The sequence below is a fragment of the Pagrus pagrus genome (assembly GCF_965226575.1).
Source record: "Pagrus pagrus genome assembly, chromosome: 1".
NCBI classification, from domain to species: Eukaryota; Metazoa; Chordata; class Actinopteri; order Spariformes; family Sparidae; genus Pagrus; species Pagrus pagrus.
Window position 1 is genome coordinate 37169118 of NC_140185.1, and position 7126 is coordinate 37176243.

Sequence of the window (7126 nt, forward strand, 5' to 3'; positions counted from 1 at the left end):
ACACACGGATACAAACACAACCTGCGGCCCGTCGCATCTATATTTAACCATAATAAAACAGGATGAGGTGATACATTTCAATTCACATGAAACCATAACCACATCACGACCTCATCTCGTCTCGTGTTTGTGGCAGTGGAGCCTCTACAGTGAGGAGAAAGAAATTCACTTTTCCGCCCCCTGATATCTTTTTCTCAGCGCATTTTTGTGATGTAATAAACTCTTAAGAATCCAGTCACACAAATGGAGCACAACATTTGTTTTCTTCACTCTGACAGCGGCAGGATGACGTTAGTCCTTCCAGCAGTCTTGGTCTAGGTCTGATCTGGGACCCCATGTATCACACGTGTGTCTGGATGACCATCAGAATCAGAACACAGGATTGTCTCTGGACACAGAAGGTTGTGTTCTGTATATTTTTGGCCACCAGTGGTGTTTTTCCATTACATCAGCCAGCCCGGCTCTACTCGCTTTGATCCTGTACATGTTGGTCATTCACCAGCAGACAGTCACGGATCGGCTGCAGTCACAAAGACGTCACCGCGGGTCGCTTGGAGGCGGGTGGGTGCACTTTGGCCCTACTCCGGAGCAGGTCCATCCCGGGCGCGGCTTAGATCAACACTGTAAAACTGCTGTAAAACTGGTGCTGGAGGTGTGACGCAGCACGGCTCGATGGAAAAACCCCTGTTGTCGAGTGAGGAAGACATTATTAGATTTTACTCTGATTGTATTTACACTATTGTACAGACCTTTTATGAACAGAAAACGTTTTTTTCCCCACTTTATGAAATCCCAAGGTGGTTAATATTTTAACATTAAAGAGTCACTAAGAGACTGTAATACTTGGGGCCGTGTGTGAGCTGTGTCACAAGTCTCCCAGTGTTTTTACCAATGAGAGACTTTTAATGTGAAAGAGCAGCAACTTGAAATGCTCAGTTTGCATCAGCCGATGACAGATTCAGTGTTTGTAGAAAAGTGACTCCTGTAATCACTGTTGTTAATTGTTTTCAATCTGAACCTATTTTCTCATGTTTGATGTCTTTCAGTGCTGCAGCCAGCGATCACGAAACACGCTGCTGTGTAATCTTTTGTGCACCTTGAAAATACATCCACTTAAAAACGTTGTTGTTTTTGACACTGGCGGGCTCAGATTGTTATTCTTAGCGTCTGAGGATGTCACTGAAAGAACCCCTGCAGAGATATACCTTCATTTTAACCAGAAACAGGCCAAAGCCACCAGACTCCACTTGCAGAAACAATGATTTTATCGTCATAAAACTAACTTCATTCGGACTGGACGGAAACAAAATAAAGCCCACCAAAACCATCTTCGTCCGTCTTTGCTCTGTCCCAACAGTTGCCAACTGTGGTTTAGTTGAAATAAAACTTTATTTAAAGCGTTTGAAGCGACAGGAGAGGAGTATTTTTTACAGTACTGAGTATTACTATATATTGAATTAAGTTTTTAACACAGGCTTATTTTAAGATTTTTATTCTGTAAGCAAACATCATCCTCTGACCTGCACGGTGCCAGAGAATGTTCTTCAATAGACGAAGTAGGCTGCATCATAAGAAAGTTGTTATTTTTGCAGAAGGCAACAAAACCAGCACTACAACCACAGCTGCGACACGCAACAACAACATCTGGGTCCATTTTTTCCTCTGAACCCTCATTAATTTCTGACCTTCCTCAGCATAGATTTTATGATCAGCTGCAGCCGGACGTGTTCAGTTCCACCTGATAGATCCGTCTGATCGACACACAGAGAAGATTACGTTCCCTTTGTGAGTCCGACCGCTCATTAAAGCTCTTTATATAGAGTTATGTTGTTTACAGCAGCTGCCAGTGTCAGATCACACACACAGACACACACACACAGACACACACACACACACACACACACACACATAATATAGACACACAGACTGCTGAGAAAAGACAAACACAGTTACAGCTCAGTAATGTAGGTGATGAAAACACGGCTGAACAGAACAAGCTGACAAACATGTGATGACATTTATGAATACGTGTACATGGACACACACCACACACATGCACGCACACACACACACACACACACACACACACACACACACACACACACACACACACTGCTGAGAAAAGACAAACAGTTTTATAGCTCAGTAATGTGTTGAAGACATGGCATGAGTATATACAAAAGCAGACATGCATGTGATAATGAATACGTGCACAGGCACACACAACACACACACACACACACACACACACACACACACACACACACACACACACACACACACACACACAGATGCTGTTCCTGGTTCAGTGAGTGTATGATTGTCCTTTAATAAACTGTCATTGATGCTAATTTGCCAACATTTCCTGCAATTGGCTCTGTCGTGTTCGTGGCTCGGCGTCATCATGTATAATTAAAGTCAACACTTGTCAAAATGCTAATTTCCCACATCCACGTTTGCTGCGATGGTGTGAAACCCAGACTCAGCATGTGTGTGTGTGTGTGTGTGTGTGTGTGTGTGTGTGTGTGTGACTGTGTGTGTGTCTCCTGGGCTGAGTATAAAGGTCAGACAGTCAGCTGGAATCCTCCGTCAAAGCCTTCAGGTGATCTGCCTTCTGACCCCGATGACACCGTCATTAAATAACACCCCTTGGCTCTGACATAGGCCTACTGTGTGTGTGCATGTGTGTGTGTGTGTGAGAGAGAGAGCGTGTGTGTGTGTGTGTGTGAGAGAGAGAGAGTGTGTGTTTGTGTGTGTGTGTGTGTGTGTGTGTTTGGTTTGTTTTTTGCCAAGTACGACAGCTGCAACAAGCGATGCATCAGTTTCACAGGGCTGCTGCTTCATCCTTCGCCACTGTGTGTGTGTGTGTGTGTGTGTGTGTGTGTGTGTGTGTGTTATCACCTGTTCTTGTCTGGCAGCCATTATTTAATCCCCAGCAGGTTTGACAGAGAGACATATTGATTGCTTACAGCACCGTGGACTTTTCTGGGACACCTCAAACACAGCGTCCACTCAACAGTTTTAAAGTTATATTAAACTACAGGTAACCATAGCAACAGTGCATCACGCCACAGTCACAGCTGATACTCACGGGTGCATCTAAACTAATAATGGGTTAAATTCTTTTGTTGTTGGTTTGATTGAGAAACATACTGTGTGTTTAAACAATGCAATTTTTGTAGCATCCATGCTACGTTGTAGGTTGTAAACATGAGATTCAGCAGCAGCCACATTGTGAAAATTCCCAACAGTCAGCGTTGATTCATGTGACTCACAGTGAAGACAGTCTGGTGTGATTGACAACCAAAAATGTTACCACGTTTATCTCTCTGGTTTTTGTCTGTGGGAGCCTGAAATCACACAGAGATCTGAGGTTTCCATAAAGCACCAGTGAACATATGTGTATCCTCTCTTCCTCCTCCTCCTCTTCATCAGGGAGTGTATTCATCTTCTAGTTCCACCTCCAGTCACTGCACCGCCTCAGTCTGTCCAACAGGTGGTGTTTATTCTCCTTCACAGACGCTAAACTCATTCTCTCTCTCTCTCTCTCTCTCTCTCTAACACACACACACACACACACACACACACACACACACAGACACACACACACACACACACACACACAGACACACACACACACACACACACACACACCATCCCACAAACTGCTGGTGTGTCTCTCCCTGTTTGTGTTTCCAGCCCGTCATATCGGAGGGATGAAGGCTGGAATTCGGAGCGCGGCTGCCAGCGTCTCATCTGTCTGTAATGAAGAGCTTTAGGAGGTGAAGCCTGTTATTAAAGGGTCAGGACGGCTTCGCTCTGAGCCTCCTGGTGTTTGGAGGAAAAGTGCAGTGCAGCGCTGGTGGAGGCTGTGAGGGAGAGTTTCAAGTGATCCGTTGCACCAAAATATGATTCTGAGTTCAAGGTTTGTTTTTTTCCAGCTGCTTGGTGGTGACTGTAATTTCATCTGCTCAGAAAAGTGCAGGAAAATGAGCTTCTTGTGAAGAATTGAGGTGATTTACGATGAACTCTGAGCAGCAGAAGGAAACATCTGAAGCTTTTGTATACATCCTCTGGAGGCCTTGATTGTCTGTTGGGCATCCACTGGACTGACGGACTGAGACTGACACTGATAGAGCAATGCTGCGAGCGTGGCCAGAAACAAATGTATAATAGCTACCTCCAGTGTGAGCTAACACTACTTCATTCCCTGGCCACTAGCAGTGCTTTATAGGCTAACATCAGCAGCCTGCGCTCCTACTCTGCTAGTCTTATATTAGATATTATATATAGATTATATATATTAGAGGAGCGGTACCAGCTGCAGCAACTTCACTGCTGGACTTCAGTTAAAGTGACTACGAGGAACTTTTAAGTGTTTATGAAACAGTCTGTGATTCCTCTGATGATTATAAATGACCCGTAACAGCAAACGAGACCATCAGCGAACACACTGCTGTTTTTATATAGTTAATATGCTCGGGTCTGATCACACATAAAACCTCCAAAACAAATGCATGCGCCACCGGCACGCGCTAGCAAAGATCTTCACAACAGCAGGCGCTGGTGTCGTACCGCCTTTTGTCCAAAGGGGGCGCTAGAATAAAAAAAACTGAAAGTCTCGCAAACACTTTGCTGCTGCTGTGGTTGAAGGCTACGTGGTTATCTGCCTGTTTCAACTGTGTTTCTTGTGTAAATCTGTAGACATGTAAACAAATCACAGTTTTATTTTATAAATGGACCAGACGCTCCGTGCTGCTCTGCTGTCTGACTTCCTGTCTGGCTCGATCTGCTCTGCGCAGCTTGACGCCGCTGCGGTCCACTTCCATCAAAAATTAGACTCGGTGTGTTTTCTCCACGGAGCAGAGCGGAGGGCTTCTTCCGGGACGCTGCTGAAACGTGTCGTGGCAACGGCCAGTGGAAACACGAGCGTAGACTGAGCATGATCGCGTGACAAACCACTACCTTTTTCACATTTACTTCACTATGACTGCTAAGAATAAAAACAAAACAGACTTTGGACTCGACTTTTATCCGTCACAGTTTGTTTTTCTGTACAAAGAGATTAACCGCAGCACAGAGCTGTCTGTCATCCGTCTGTCCGTCTATCTGCGGTGTCAGAAGCTGCAGCTCCGTCACCCTCAGCTCATTAACTGGCATCTGTTTGTCATTTAGCCTCGCTGGCCTCAGACCACACAGTGCACCACTGCTGTCGTCACAGCTTCGGTGCTGCTGTGGAGGATATAACTGAGTCAAAATCTTCCTGTGCTTTCACTAAATGTGCTCCGCAAGCAGAAACTGCAGCTGAACTTGAACTGGAGGAGAGCGAGAGGAAGACGAGTCAAACTGCTGGAATTATGGAAGTGAAGGTGTCAGACATCCTCCTCCTCCTCAACACCACTTCATCTGGAAAGGGCTGAAAATAAAACTCATGTTGAAACTTGGGGGAACTTTTTGTGCTGACAGAGTCTTTTAGACATTAAAGGGTCAGTCCACCAAAATCACACTTTTCAGCCATAGTGGTCTCGAGCGTTCAGTTTTACCTGCATGTACACACAAAGTGAGGTAAGTTTACAATCCCAGCTTCACGTTGTAGTGACCAAAACTGCTGCCGACACGCAGACCCGGGTCCTGCATGGCAGCTCTGTCAGCACCGTTCTGCTCGACAGCTTATAAGTGCAGTGCATTTAAAATTTATGACCATTTTTATGTCAGGGACTGGATTAGGTTGGATAGCAGGGAAGGACAGAGCATGTCATAAAGTGCGTCGCCTCATCTCATGTGTCATCTCTTTCAGCCTCAGAGCACCTTGTTATGTCTCACTGCTGATGTGAGGTATGCTCCGGTCGGTCCTCGCTATATTGTCATGCTCCACAAACATAAAACATATATACAGTTATTTATGTACATAAACACGTAGTGCATCTTTTAAATGTTTGAAGATGGTGATGATAACGTGGTTGAGGTCTTCACATCCGAAGTTCCTCATCAACTCTGACAGTGTGAGCATCAATGGTGTGAACACAGAGTCCACCTCCCGTCGTCTGGACTCTGTCGGCTCCGATCACGGTTCAGCTATTGAATCAACAACTTGTTGCTGTTTTGCCGATTGCTGTTAAGCTCAAATCAATAAAATCCAGAACTTCCTGCTCAGATGTTTCACAATAAAAGTCCCCCTTTGTTGTATGCTCCAAGTTTAGGAAAATATGATGGCGTTAAAAAGAGCATGTAACATATTCAGCCTTATGTACGTGTTGTAAGTTAACTAGTTAAAATAACTCAGTTTACTTTTTGTTTTACGCAACCTTAACTCCATCCTGACCTCCTCCCCATGTGGACTTTGTCGCTCTTTATACGTCTTCACATGACTTCCTCCTTTGCTGACATAATAATTACTACGGCCACTAGAGGTCGCCGCCTAGTCAGAAACATAAATATGGATTGTGATAAGCTGATTGTCGTCCTCTGTGGTGAGTTATCTGACGAGGGCCGGCTGAGTCCTGTACCCTCTTTACTTAAATTGAGTACAAACACAATAGAAAATAAATTTGTGCTGCAGATTTTATTTTGACGATGTTTTGTTTTTCATCCAGCGTGACTGACAGGACGGATCGAGGCTACGACCGTCTGTCATCACCCGATCAACATCACATCACAATGTGCATCATTAACATGCTCTAAGTCAAACTCTGTAGCTCAAACATGGCTCCAGGGCTCCAGTTGCAACAACATTTCATCTTTTCTTCTTCTTCTTTTCAACGCGTCACTGATGATATAACTAAAAGACGACGTTTTTTAAGTCTGAAAAGGCCATCGCTGCTCAAAGTTTGATGGATGAGGCGTCTCGTTAGCGGTTGTCCTGAAGGCTGGATGACTCATTCAGTCTCTGATGTGTTTACATGTTTACTGCCGAGACAATGTTTTCTATTCTGAGCCAAGTAAATATTGTTTTTATTAAGAATGTTTATCCGCTCCTCTTTGTGTAAGATAGATAGAAACATAACTTTCTTAAACCTGAAGGGAAATAAGTTGAAGTAACAAACTATAATTGATAAAACTTTAATGTTAATGTAATTATATATCTATATTTACTGACAAAGCATCTAATACATCAAATATGAATCAT